Raw genomic sequence first — 15,110 nt, 5'->3', positions numbered from 1 at the left:
CACATCATCAAATCCCCAAAACTCCTCCCTCACTTCACAGGCCACCTCACTTTTTGCCACATAATACAAAATGACAGATCTGGGCTTTGTTTGTGACATCCGTTGTCTCGTCTACTTCTAAAGCAACAAAAAGGGCTGCATTAATGTCCTTTTTTATATAATTTCTAATCACATCACTTATTGCTTCAATTAAATGGTTCTGAATTCTGTTTGATAAGCCAGAAAACACAGTGGATGTCTCCAAATGTCTAGCTAACCCATCATCTTTCTCAGCAAAAGCATGTAATAGTTCTACATATTTTCCACGATTAGAAGAGGTCATACTCTCATCGTTAGCACGAAATGCTAATTGCTGTTCGGCTAGGAAGCAAGTTGCATTAATGAGGTCTTTTAAAATCTCTCGGTTTTCCTTTACCTTAGCATCGTGGATGCTAATATTTAGTCTCCACTGTTCGTTCAAAGCCAAATCTATCCTTGCGCTTCCAAAAGTTTTTAAAGCAATTTGGCTTTGAATGTGAGTAGTTGAACTTTCATGTCTGCTGAGGCTTCTTGGTATATTTTTCAAGTCACAAAATCCCGTTGTAGTCCAGACATTGTCACCCGTTGAGAACAAAACGCAGGGAAAGCAGAAAAGGCGGTTTCTCGAAGCACAAACACACAGCTAGTGTTTTCAGGTGTACCAGTTTTGATTGAAAGTCCAGTTTTGATAAATGTTTTAGCCTTCATATATATATATATATATATATATATATATATATATATATATATATATATATATATATATATATATATACACACACACATATACATACACACACACACTCTTCCAATTTTTCAGTCAAGGCAAAAAATAAAAATGAACAGACTGATGCTGTGCACTTGACTTTTTTAGCTAGCATATTACCCACAATGCCATTTGTCTAATACGTGAAGAAGAAGAATAGCAGAACAAGCCCGTAGGCTCACACACGCCCCCTTCAGTGAGGCAGAGGTACTGGCTGCCTCCCCTCCTGCTTTTTCACTGCGGCGTTATGTCAGATCAGCAAGACTAATAAATTATACACATACGTGAAATACATGACCTGGACTATGGAATGTGAGGATATATAATAAAAATGTGTACAAACATTACATTGGTGAAATACAGAGAGATCAATTGCACGTGCTCAAGTTGAGCAAAAAAAAAATAAGCAGCTCAATACAGTTTGTGAGGAATTGCGCAATCTGTGAGGAGGCTCAGCTCATCGCTGCCTCCCTCTGTGTCTTTCCCCGTATTTGAACAGGAAAACACACAAATTCAGCGATATTGACTATAAAAATCATTGGAATGATTGGAATCATACAATAATTACATTTCTATCACAGATCAGTGGACAAATATTTATTTATTTTTTTAATCGTCATTTGTTTTTTACATTTCATGATGACACAGGGGAGGCAGTGCCTCCCCTGACCGCACATCACTGATAGCAGCAACTGAAGCACTTTATTACAAGTGTGCTAAACAGAACCATACAGCATGGCATTATAATAGAAGAACAAACCCAAATACTGATGTTTAACAAGGTTTTTTCCCTCCTATATTGAATGACAGAATGCTTGAAGTTACGCCCTTCATGATAATTGTGTTATTGACTGATCATACGATATATGGACATGACCTCAATATTGGCCGTTGTGTTTACATGCGTGTTTGTTTACATAAGAATGAATTTCACCAACATTTTAGCCGTACGCATCCTATACGCACGAGACTAATCACACAACAGAAACCTAATATTACAACTCGCTTCTGCACTAAATGACGCGAAAGCACAAGTGAAATTGAACTTAAGGTGCTAGGTATGACGGATAAGTCACGTTGACAAACTAAAGCATAAAGAATTCACAATGCTGTATTACAAGTGTACTCATTGTAATATTCTTTCAGGAGATCAGGTTTTCACAACAAGGGAGTTTTCACATGTTTTTTTTTTTTTTTACACATGTTGAAGTTAATAAAGAAAATGTGAATATTCATATTACATTGGAATATTCATATTACATTTCATATTACATATTATGTAAATATTCATATTTAGTTTAATTTGTGCATTTTCTCAACTAAAATGCCGTTGACTGATATTCACTGACTTTTCACTCAGAGTAAAATTGACTAAAATGAATAAATATGACACGACGAAATATCGACTACATTTAAACGATATTTTCATCAGAAGACAAAAACTATTTTCTGACCTTCTAATTCCAATGTCTGGATATTCTTAAGAATTCAAAGTTCGTTGCTTTTTGAATGGGTGTCCTTGCATTATTATACTATTATATTATCATTATATCATAAAATGGTCTTAAAATGACACTAATATCATTTATTCTGGGACAATATATCATCCAACAAAAGTAGTTATCGTGACAGGCCTACCTGATGTTGTTCCACAGTACTGATTGTGTCTCAGGTGTGTTTAGAACCGAAAAAAAAAAATCAATCTGTCAAAGGCCTCTACAATCACTACAATGAGACAAGTCTCTCTGACTACATTCACATCAAGGTAGCAGGCATCAATCTAAAAGTGACTCCGATCTGATAAAGCTATGTAAACATTGTGTGCAAATGTATGTACATATTTTCAGATTAGATGTGTGTCATGTTCCTATGTGATGAGACAGATCCAACGTGTGGACATGCATCTGTAATCTGGAGCACCAGATTATAAAGTGTGCTTTTTATTTCCTTACGTTACACTTTACCGTGCATGCGAATATCGCAATCGTCACCACTCAACTTACACAACTGTCAGTAATTTGGGCCTTTTTCTTCCCCTTGCACTAATCACAAATACTGCAGCTAACATGTCTGAATCACTTTTAATAATGAACGCCTGGGCTGCTCCCTTGCTCATTCTATCGCTACGCCAGCAACAGACTGCCTGGTAAATGTGCCAGGTTATTGTTGATTTTATATAATTATTTATTTTAAATGTGCACCAGTGAGTTATGATAGATCAGACTTACTAATAAACATGAATTATAACCATAAACAGACAGATGAGAAATGAGCTTGATGAATGATGAATAAGGCTTTCAATGTGAAAAGTCTTTGTCCATCACCTCTTCAGCTTCCTCTTTCCTCCAGCAGTGATAGAAGTGTGTAATGGCACTACCTGTCTGGATTTTGACTCTGTGCAGTTTGGAGGTAAACTGGTCGTTGACTGTAAACATGTGTCCGTTCTCAATCTCTTTGCTCTTTGGCTCCTTGGTAAGCACTCGCTGCGTGGGCTTTCCACACGCCAGAGACTGCAATGCTCGTACCAGTTCCCGCTCCGGGATATCAGTCTCCTGCTGGATCTCCTACGATAAAGTATCAGTTTATATTGCTACCACTAATACGCATTAAATTATTAGCATTTAATAGATGTAATTACTATTTTTCTTACTACTACCACCACCACCACCACCACTACTACTTGAGGTTGACCAATTTATCACTTATAGGTTTTTCCCGGATGCGTCCGTTGCGCGAGTAGTTATACATTACACAGTACGAGAGAGGCCTCTAGAGGCGAAATGAAAAGCTATCACTGACAAATTTTGTTGTGTTATTTGAAGTGTATTTTTTTTATTATTATTCATTTTGGATGTCTCTATTTTTATTTGTTATTTAGAGTGCTACTTTTTGGTTCAGTTTGAATGTATATATTGTATTTGCTTTAATATTTATTCATAGTTAATATATTCATTTCTTTCATTTAAAAAAGTACAGTACATTTTCATAGTAGCGTCAGTACTGTTTATTTTTGTAATAAAGCTCAACAATATTTTACTTTGAATGCTATATTTCCATTCAGTATCTTAATTCAGTGTCAGTCATTTTAAAAACTATCGGCTGATTAATGGGTTATCGGTAGGTACTGCCCTACTTAGTTATCAGTAAAATCCACCATTGGTCAACCACTAACCACTACTACTACCACTTATAATAATAATATTAATTAAAATTTGTGGAGAATAAAGACAGCAAGAGTGGCATACTGCTGTACCTCAAAAGTGCACTTTTCTCTGTTGTTGAACAGCATGAGGATAGTCATCTGGAAGGTGGATACCTGCAGTATGTGCTTCCTTGTGTTGGGGCCTGTTACCTGTGCACCTCTGATCCATCCTCCTACAGAGATATAGAACAGAACACGTAGGGCACACAGCTGGAATTACAACCAAAACATACTGATCTCAAAGATATTTTAGGAAGAGGGCCTACTGTACCAGAGGCAGGTTTACAAAGCACCGCTAGACAACTGACGCCTTAATTTAAATTTCAGGTGTATTAGATATATAGATATAACAAAACATATTAGATATAGATTGGATCCATCCACCCATCACAAAAACACTGAAAATGCTTAACAGAACCTCCGCTTGTGATCTGACAAATCGTTTTTGCTGGATATTTTCCAGTCTGGCTTCTTTACATTCAATTGTCAGACTGCTTGTGAAAAAGAACTAGGGCTGGGCAATAACGTAAAATAATTGCTAAATTTAAAAAAAAAATGTTTAGCAGTAAACACACAAACGAACAAACAAACATGTCTCTCTATCCATTTTCTGTACTGCTTATCTTACACAGGGTCGCAGGGAGACAATCCCAGGGGACTCAGGGAACAAGGTGGGGGACACCGTGGATGGGGTGCCAACCCATCGCAGGACACAATTATACGCAGACCCATTCACACATTACGGACAATTTAAGGATGCCAATCAGCCTGCAACGCATGTCTTTGGACTGGGGGAGGAAATCCACAAAGCACTGGGAGAGCGTGCAAACAAGGCGGAGGCGGGAATCAAACCCTTAACCCTGGAGGTGGGAGGCAAACATGCTAACCACTACGCCACCATGCATAATTAATTAGATATCTTAACTGTACATGGCTTTTTACCCTTTTTTACGGGGCAGCTGTGGCTCAGGTGGTACAGCGGGTTGTCCACTAATCGTAGGGTTTGCGGTTCAATTCCCGGCCCACGTGACTCCACATGCCGAAGTGTCCTTGTGCAAGACACTAAACCCCAAGTTGCTCCCGATGGCAAGTTAGTGCCTTGCATGACAGCTCTGCTACAATTGGTGTGTGAGTGTGTGTGAATGAGACACAGTGTTAAGCGCTTTGGATAAAAGCGCTATAAGTGCAGACCATTTACCCCGAAATTACATCTACACTTGCTTGCTACGTGAGAAAGCTGTGCAACTTGATGGTGAGAAAAAGGAAGATCTATTTAAAAGATCATAATGTAGTGCTGCCTGAAAATGAAGGTTTCTTAGACAGATGCACTTGAAATGGGTTTCCTCGCATGACAGCTAGTACTGTGGTGTGACACTCGTCTGTACTGTAAAGCTCTCTGCTGTTTGTTTTCCCCCCTGGTCAAATAAATAATAATAAGGCATATAAGCAAAGCTGGCTGATGTATTCCACCATTTAAGACTGTGGCTGGCCTGCTGAACTGTTGGCAACATTTTATCCATTCTTGCCTTGTTTAGAAACAGATGCCAGAGTAAATTTGAGAAAGGCCATGAACAATAAAGCAGGTGCACACAGACTCAAACGTCCCGTCTCTGCCACTCTCTGTAGTGCTTCATAACCCGTAAACCAAATCACCACTGGCCTGGTCATGGAAAACAAGTGTGGGGGTGGGGGGGCGGGGATAGTTCTTTGTTAGAGCAACCAGAAACAGAGCCTTTATAAGCATCAGATCAGACATCCAGGCAATTATTGGTATATGCTTTGCAACGCCATCACACTTTATATCAACATGTACACTAATGACACACAATCTAACAAAACTAGCTGACACGACATCAAAAACTTCCAGCATTAGCATTCTTCTCCTTCTTCTTCTTCTTATTATTATTATAATATTTCCACACACACTCCACTCTGACCTCTCTTTTAATATCTCCACCCAGGCTGCTGGATGACTGGCATAGGAGTAAAAACAAACAAACATATAAATAAGAACACTTTCTGCTGTATGTCAGAACAGTGCTGTGGCAATTTCACGAGTTTTACATCTTCATTCCACAAACTGATTCCCGGCAAAATAAACAGACATGCTTTCTTCTGAACTCAGCCAGATTCCATTAAATCTGACATTCGCTTTTTTTTCTTTGGGTGCATACTCAAAAGCTTCGAAACATTAACGCAGGCCTGTAGAATTTAAAATCAATAACATTATGAAGTGGCTAAATGGAAGGAGATTAAACACAGATCTGTCTTGCATTATGTGACAGCAACACCTAGTGTTCTAACTAAGAACTTGTTTTTCCTTCACTCTTCCTGAAAAGTAGCCCAACGTTGCCTGGCGACAGACTGCGAATGGCCTTGAGGCCGTTATTGCTCATGCTCAGTGCAGATGAACGGTAGCCTACAGAGCTGACGTTTATCACTCAGATCTTTCAGTCTTGGTTATTTATTTAAGCTTTCAACTTAGGGAGGCGGCACAGCATAAAAACAAAACAACTACATGCCTATAAGTATGTGGACACCTGACCATCACACCCATATGTGCTTACTGAAAATCCCATTCAAAAACAAAGGGATTTAATATGGAGTTGGTCTCCACTCTACTCTTCTGGGAAGGCTTTCCTCTGGACTTTGTTGTCCAGGTGTGCCCTGTTAGACTGATCATTTAAACAATTAATAGCGCTGAATGTTTACTCTTGTTTTGTGCCCTGGTTTTCGTCTGTGAAGACGGCATTTGTTGTGAAAAAGTAAAAACCAACATGATGACCAGAGTAGGCCCGTCACGATAATTAGATTATCAGCTTATCGTACGATATATGGAATGACCTCGATATCGCCCAATGCGTGTTTGTTTACATAAGAATGAATGCCACCAACATTTCAGCCGTTCGCGCTCCTTCGGTCCTCTCAGCTGCTCTAGTGCTGTCATATTTGTCGAATTTAAGATAAAAATGCACAATCGAACACCTGTGCATTTGCATTTAAGATGTGTAGCAAGCACTAGAACCGATTTGAATTAAAGCATTCTGTTGAAAAAAATGACTCGGTTGTAACTTATAATTTAAAATACTTTTTGTATTTTACGTCTGTCTGATTTTTACTCAAAACAAAATTTAACTCAAACATAACTGACTATAACTCACATTTATACAATGCAATTTAACAATTTAATAACTCAGAAGTAATGTGACTCAAAACACTTTTGGAATGAAATTCGAATTGACACATTATTTACATGGCTAAATGAAAGAGAAGAAAATAACCAAGTAATGCAACATGCTGCGTCATAGCTGTATTAGCTTAGCATAGCACTCCGCACTTAACTAACTAAACTAAACTCACCAAGTTTCACGTTGGATAAAACTGCAAACTGAAGTTCCTCAGCACTCCAACTGGCAGTAGTACTGTTTCGACCTTCGGGTTCACTCTTTCAAACGGTTATTTATAATATATAATTATAACTTAGGTTTTTTTTTCCCTCTCTTTTTTCTGTCTACTTTCTCTCCTCACTTTGGCTGTGTGTGCCGTCTGCGCAGTAAAAAAAAAAACTCTCCCCCTGTCAATCAAGGCGGGATCTACATGTAGAATAGTGTGTTAATTCGTCAAAATTATCTACATGAAACATTTTAACTGGTTCAAATAACGTATTTGAAAGTATAGTGGTTTACATTCTGTTTTATTTTTAAGTAATCTATATTGTTTTAAATTCGGTTTAAAATATTTATTTATATACATTTTCTAGTGGGCTACACTAGCACCGATTTGAATTAAAGAATACTGTTAAAAAATTACTCGAAGCTATTAACGATGCACTAACCATATTTTGTGAAGAAGAAAAATCTAGAAAGAATAGTTTGAGTGTTTGAAATAATCCAGTCATAGTCAATAATGTCGGGGATTGAGCTGCGTGAGCTGAAGCTGAACAGTGAATGAATAGCGGTAAACTGTAGCGCTTTACTAGCAGGTAAATTAACTCACACAAACACATCTTATACACATACGAGATTAATCAGACATTTACACAAAACATACACCCAATATTACAACTCGCTTCTGCACTAAATGACGCGAATGCACAAGTGAAATTGAACTTAAGTAAGGTGCTAGGTATGACGGGTAGGTAACCTTGATGAACTAAAGCATAAAGAATTCACAATGCTGTATTACAATAGTGTACTCATTGTAATATTCTTTCAGGAGATCAGGTTTTCACAACGGAGTTTTCACGCTTTGTTTTTTTTATACATGTTGAAGTTAATATAGAAAATGTGTGAATATTGGGTTTAATTTTTACATTTTCTCGTCAACTAAGATGCCGTTGATTCATATTCACTTCCTTTTTACTCAGAGTAAAATTGACTAAAATGAATAAATATGATGATAATATACTGAATAAACTGAAAGGATATATTCATCAGAAGACAAAAAACAATGAGTAAAACCAGTGTGAAAATTAACACTGGAACTGGCCTGAGAGGCTAGGTTAGGCTTTTGCTTTTATAATTTTCAGTTAGATTAGTTAGATTAGATTAGTCAGTTAGATTAATAATTTTCGTTTATAAATTATTAAGGCATTTTGTTAACAGCCAGGTTTGCTCTTCGCAAGCCCTGTTTGGTTTGTATTTATTCGTTGTGGACTCCCTGTGGACTGCTGATTTAAAAACCTGGTGTTCAATAGTATTTTCCTCTAACTGAAATAATGTCTTTAGAATTCAAAATTAATTAGAATTTTGGAAATATTTACATGAAAATGGTCATTATCATTATATCAGTGGCATAAAATGGTCTTAAAATGACAATAAATCATATATTGCAATTATTTCTGGAACAATATATCATCCAACAAAAAGTAGTTATCGTGATAGGCCAAGATGAGAGAGCTGTCTATGGGAGAAAAGTCATTTTACAGCTGAGGGAAGAGGGAAAAATCAATTGGAGACATTGCACAAGCATCGAGAACAGCCGATACAACAATGTGGAATGTCCTGAAAAAGAAAGAAACCACTGGTGTACTAACAACCAGACATGAGACTGGACGGCCAAGGAAAACAACAGCAGTTGAGGACAGAAACAAGAGCTGTGAAGAAAACCCCAAAACAACAGTCAGATAACAATCAGTGACATCACCAACAACCTCCACAGGGCAGGGGTGGATCACAATCCGCAATCCACCATTCAAAGAAGACTTCGAGAGCAGAAATGTTAGAGGTTATACCACAAAATGTAAACCACTCATCAGCAGTAAGAATCAGAAAGCCAGATTGGAATTCCCAAAGAAATACAAAGATGAGCCAGAAAAGTTCTGGAACCAAGATTACCCTCTACCAAAGTGATGAAAAGGCCAAAGTGTGGAGAAAGAACGGATCTGCTCATGATCCAAAACATACAAGCTCATCTGTGAAGCATGGTGGAGGTGGTGTCATGGCTTGGACTTGCATGGCTGCTTCTGGAACATTCTCACTAATCTACATTTGATGATGTAACTCATGATGGTAGCAGCAGAATGAATTCAGAAGTCTACAGAAACATTCTGTCTGCCAATTTATAGAGAAATGCATCCAATCTAATTAGGAGGAACTTGATTCAAAACACACTGAAAACACAACAGGACTTCATCGGGGGAAAAAGTGGAAGGTTTTAGACTGGACAATTCAATCACCAAACTTTAACCCAATTGAGCAGAATTTCACCTCCTGAAAAGGAGACTGAAGGGAGAAACCCCCTTGAAACAAACAACAAATGAAAGAAGCTGTGGTACAAGCCTGGAAAAGCATCACAACAGAACAGTGGTGATGTCAGTGGGTCACCAGCTTGATGCAGTTATTGCAAGCAAGTGATATTCCACCAAATATTAAATGTTATATTACCTGAAGACTATCTGTTCCTATACTTTTGCTTACTTAAAAATTGGGTGGGCTAACACCAACGGTGCCACGTTGTTGAACACATCTCAATGTAAATATCAGGAAATGAAAGTTGAAATTCTGATCCATCATCTCATATTCATCTTTTGATCTTAAACCCAAATGTCTTCAGTGTATAGCAAAAAGCACAAGAACTGGCCTTGTCGTTTCAATAGTTCACTGCAGAGCATTCCTCACAACTGGCAAGGCAGAGCAGGTTGTTCACATGACCAAACTGATGGCGTGGAAACCACTCTTGTATGAGGTGGTTGTTCCTGAAATGGTTAGGGCATATCAGAGGCAATTTTTCCCCTACAATATTCAGTAATAGAAGAAGTCTAATGAATATCTTAGGTTCTAAGTTGAAGTCATTATAGTGGAGACAAATCAACACCTGCTTACTCTCTGCTCTGAGAAAGAAAGAAAAAAACACTCTGATCATCTTCACGCCCTCTAGAGGCAAGTTTAATCGTTCTTCTTCTTGTGCTGATGACAAAACAAGCGGCACTCATATTAATTGCTTAGCATGCACATGCCGGGACAAGCAAACTACTAGCCCGGGCTCCCAGGTCAAACACATTACATGCAGGATGTCTTTTATTCAGAGTTGCTAAGCAGGCATCAGGAATAGACAAATGATAAATTCATTAGCTATTCATTAGCTATCCCATAGAGCAAATGGAGTTCCAGTGTGTAACCCAGTCCCATGTTCTGGTTGCCTGGAAACTTAATTGACTAGGCTAAGAGCGGTAGCTAACGTAACGCGTTGTGTATGGTGAACTATTACTAATACAGACCAATTGAAAACATCCATTCTCGTCTAAAAACAGCACATCGTGTTTGTATTCACATGACAAAAACGTAAGCTGCAAGTCGTTAAAGAACATTGAGCTATGAGATGTGGTGGTCTGTCTTTGCATGTAAAAGATATTCATCAAGTCTGGATATTATGTTTTTATTTCCTCTGGATATGTTTAACTGTGAAGCAGACCACCGTGAAGTGCGTCAAGTATTATAGTCTCCCTTCCAAATGAAACGCTGTTGCTTTGCAAGTCACCAAGGAGTACATTTTTTCTGGTTGTCAAACCTATTAGTTCACCAAGCAATAAGGACAAAACAAATAAGTAAAATAAATAACTTTTGCCCCTTAGTAAACATAGGATTGAGCTTGTGTGGTTCACTTAATAATTCAGTTTGATCACCTTCTTATGTTCCACCTTTTTCTGAATTTTTGCCTTTTCTGAAACTTCACTGACCGGATGTCGTCCTGACTCCTTCATGTCACTCCAAACATTTACTACTTTTGCTGCAGATCCAATTATTAAAGTAAATGTAAATAGATGTTCCTGTCCTTTCTGAGCTCTTTCAGTCATGGCCAAGCCACGGTTTCTGAAGTAAAGTTATGAAAAATTAAACTCAAGACCTAACGTGTACTTGACACAGAAACTGCCTATATGCAACATTTAATCTCTTCCACTTGTTATCTTTCTCAAGAAAGGACTGTTCCTTTATTTGACAGCTGACATTAACATTGTCATAATGTAAAAAGGTACAAGGTAGTTTTTGTTGAGGCTGCTAGTATAAACTAATATAACACTTGTACTCCAGGTTCTTCAAAAAAAAAATGTTGTTAAGGAACAGCCTAGACATTGAACGTTAGTGGTTAGTAGAGTCTCTACACACATTACACATCGAGAGTTTGGTTGTTCAGTTGTGTACGTCCTGTCAGCTGATGCGTTTATAACAATCTCTGGGGTTCATCCCCTTAACTCAGAATTCCTGCTCAGGAACTACTCAACTTAGAGTTCAGCAAGTGACATCAAATCAGCATGGTGGCTCAGCAGTAAACAAAGTAGCACTTTTTACCTTTAAATGTGTTATATTGTACAGTGCCCTCCACTAATATACACTACATCACCACAAGTTGTTTGGAAGGGTTTTATGAAAAAAGCCTCTACTCTCATCCAAAAACAATCTCAAGCGTCTTCAGTTTGCCTGACACTACTGGATCGGGTTCTATGGTCAGATGAAACCACATTAGTGTTTTTTTGTAATAAACACCAGAGGTGGTTTTGGTGCACACAGAGAGGTAGTCATATGGAAAAGTACCTCATGTCCACGGTTAAATATGGTGGTGGCTCTTTAATGTTTTGGGGCTGTTTTTCTGCCAGAGGACCTGGACATTTTGTTAGAATACATGGCATCATGGACTCGATCAAATATCAACAGATATTGAATGAAAACCTGAGTGTCTCTGCCAGAAAGCATAAAATGGGCCATGGTTGGATCTTCCAGTAGGACAATGATCCAAAACATACATCAAAATCAACACTAAAATGGATTACTGACCACAAAATCAAGATCCTGCCATGGCAATCCCAGTCCCCTGACTTGAAACCCATAGAAAACCTGTGGGGTGAACTGAAGAGGAGAGTCCACCAGCATGGATCTCAAAATTTGAAGGATCTGGAGAGATTCTGTATGGAGGAATGGTCTCAGATCCCTTGCCATGTATTCTCCAACCTCAGCAGGCATTATAGGAGAAGACTCAGAGCTGTTATCTTGGCAAAGGGAGGTAGCACAAAGTATTGACTAAAAGGGTGCCAATAATTGTGGCACACATATATTTAACAAAGTTTTTTAATAAACCAGTGTTGTGTTTGCAATTGTTAGATATCCATGACAGCAGAGTATTTTTGTGAATTCTTTTAACAAAAGATCAAAAGGTTAAACAATAAAGACAATTTTTCACAGCTTTCATATTTACCAAGGGTGCCAATATTAGTGGAGGGCACTGTATATACAAGTATTGGCTTTAAATCAATCAACATACAGACATATTCGCTTGTTAAATCTAGAGCACAGACTATATAGTTCACTGACGAGGCAAATATGCATCGGTGATTAAAGTCAGTTTGTTGTTAGATAAACGTGGAGGCATCCGTGTTTTTTCCTCACTCTGCAGCTCGAACACACCAACATGGAGCAGTTCTGAGCTCCGACTTCACACTTCTAAAGTCGAAAGCAGCAATTTTCTCAGACTGTACCTTTCTGCAGGGAGAGGATCTCAAAAAAACGCAAATACTCCTTACTGTTGAATCAGCAGTTTTTTTCCTGTACAGTTCTAATGAATATTTCTATTTTAATTACCTAGATTTATATATAAAATACTTTTACCAAATCTATTTTTTATTTGTTTTCTCCTGAGCAAGGTGGCACAAACATTTCTTTTGGAATCAGTAAAGTATTTAGTGCTGTCCACTTGTGTTTTGATCACCAGAGGTAGATGCTAATACCATATATACACTTACATATGCAGTGCTGTGAAAAAGTATTTGCCCCATCCAGATTTCTTCTGTTTTTGTGTAGATCTCATAGTAAATTACTTCACAAATTAAAACAAAATCTAAGATAAAACAAAGGCAACTCGAGTAAACACAAAATACAGTTTTTAAACAATAACGTTATTTATTGGAGCAAAAAAGTTATTCAATACCACCTGGCCTGTGTGAAAATGTATTTGTCCCTGTAGTTACTAATTCCCCAAATCTATGAAAACTGCATTCATAATAGGGTTCAGCTGGATTAAAAAATTAAACATTATTTAATTTCCCATTTTATTTATATTTTATGAAGTTATTGTAACATCTATTTTTTATCTATATTTGTAGATGCATTTTGGACTTCCTGTAGTTTTTATCCCGATTGTATTATACAAATCCGAACAGGTCACTCGCACCGGTGTGAAGAAATATTTATTCAGTCGCACAAAGTACTGTTCAGTCGCAAACGTGAGTGAAATGGTCGCACTGTAGAGCCCTGAGTTTATCTGCAAAGTTTTTTCCTGCTCGGCGTGATGAGGTTTAAAGTCCCCGACAACCTCTGTAGTGCCATTTAGCATCTTGATTTCTCCTCGCGCAAGCGCTAGAGCTCGCAGAGAAGCTGGCAGCTCGAGCACTAAAATGCTAACACCATTTCCAGGTTTGGCATTACAAATTGACGTCATCCCTGCGCAGCACTATGTGATTGGCTGTAAGTTTAGGAAGCGCTTGATTTGATTTGCAGCGGAGTTTCCTATGAGCGGAGGAAGAACTTTAAACGTCAATATCGCAGTCGATCATGTTCATTTAATCGTGGACAGTCAAAATCGTGATCGCGATCGATATTCAATTAATTGTGCAGCCTTATAATGACCTCAGTGTATTTATTTGAAGAATTTTGAGTAGTTTTTCAAATTTAAATAGAATTCCCATGTCCATAAAAGCTGCAGTATCGAACTGTTTCAGTTAAAAATGAACAAAAATCAAATGTTTAGCAAATACATAAAAAGAAAAATCAGTGTTCAAAACCGTCTCCTTACCTCACTGCGATTCACAACGATAAGCTTATAATAATGATTTATAATTTAAGCTGTCGGAGTGGATTTGGCCAGTTTGACGTCATTCACCTCAGTGTGGTTACGTCACATCCGTAAATAGCTACTATATCACGTGTATGTGGGTTGAGGATGGTGGAGTGTTTGTAGCTTGTTCTTACAAAAGTTGCTTAGTATTTAAACCTGTTATCTGCTTTTAATCTGGATAGTTCTAAACACAATCATCGTTGACATCTGGGGAATCAGCTGTTTTCAAAACCAAGAAACCTTGAACTGCGGAGAGCCTGCAGTCAAAAAGGGAAAACGACAGAGTCTGTGCTAAAATGAGAATAAATATAAGGATCGGCATGGCTTTGGAGAGGTGGTGACAATTCGGAGATCTGAAGGGATTGAAGACTGACACAGAGATGGGTTTTTTCTGCTGAACAGATAAGATATTTCAGTGGCTCAGTAGGTAGCTAACTAACATTAACACACTTGCCCGCTAGATTCAGCTAGGTATCGTGTTTCCTATATTGTTTTTATTGTTTGTTGTGCTGTGGTCAGTGTGATAAATTGCACTTATTTTCTGCTAGCTACGAGTGCAACTCACCTCTAATCCAAGAAAACCGTATCCGCCTCTACCTCTGTTGTCAAGGAGCTAATATACAACACATACGAACACCTCAAACGATCAGATTCATCCACGCAGAGAACACAAAAAAAAATTATAATTCTGCAAGTAAATTGCAATTTTATGTTTCAAACAGAGATGGTGTTTCAAACAGAGAAGCAAAAGTTCCATACTGCAGCTTTAAGGATATTATTCACATTATGTGATGTTATTCA

General features: G+C 37.9%; 1 long non-coding RNA gene across 1 annotated transcript; it reads right to left on the bottom strand.

Moving 5' to 3' along the window:
• Positions 1-812: 812 nt before the first annotated feature.
• LOC128624146 (uncharacterized) lies at positions 813-8,367 on the bottom strand. The gene is made up of 3 exons (XR_008388725.1): positions 7,347-8,367; positions 4,038-4,159; positions 813-3,348 (listed from the first exon to the last, which is right to left on the bottom strand). It is a non-coding gene; the product is annotated as an uncharacterized LOC128624146 (long non-coding RNA).
• Between the last annotated feature and the right edge of the window lie 6,743 nt (positions 8,368-15,110).

The sequence above is a fragment of the Ictalurus furcatus genome, chromosome 20, assembly GCF_023375685.1.
Source record: "Ictalurus furcatus strain D&B chromosome 20, Billie_1.0, whole genome shotgun sequence".
In the NCBI taxonomy this organism is placed as follows: domain Eukaryota; kingdom Metazoa; phylum Chordata; class Actinopteri; order Siluriformes; family Ictaluridae; genus Ictalurus; species Ictalurus furcatus.
Note: the sequence above shows the minus strand (reverse complement) of the source record. Positions and strands in the feature narration are given on the sequence as shown.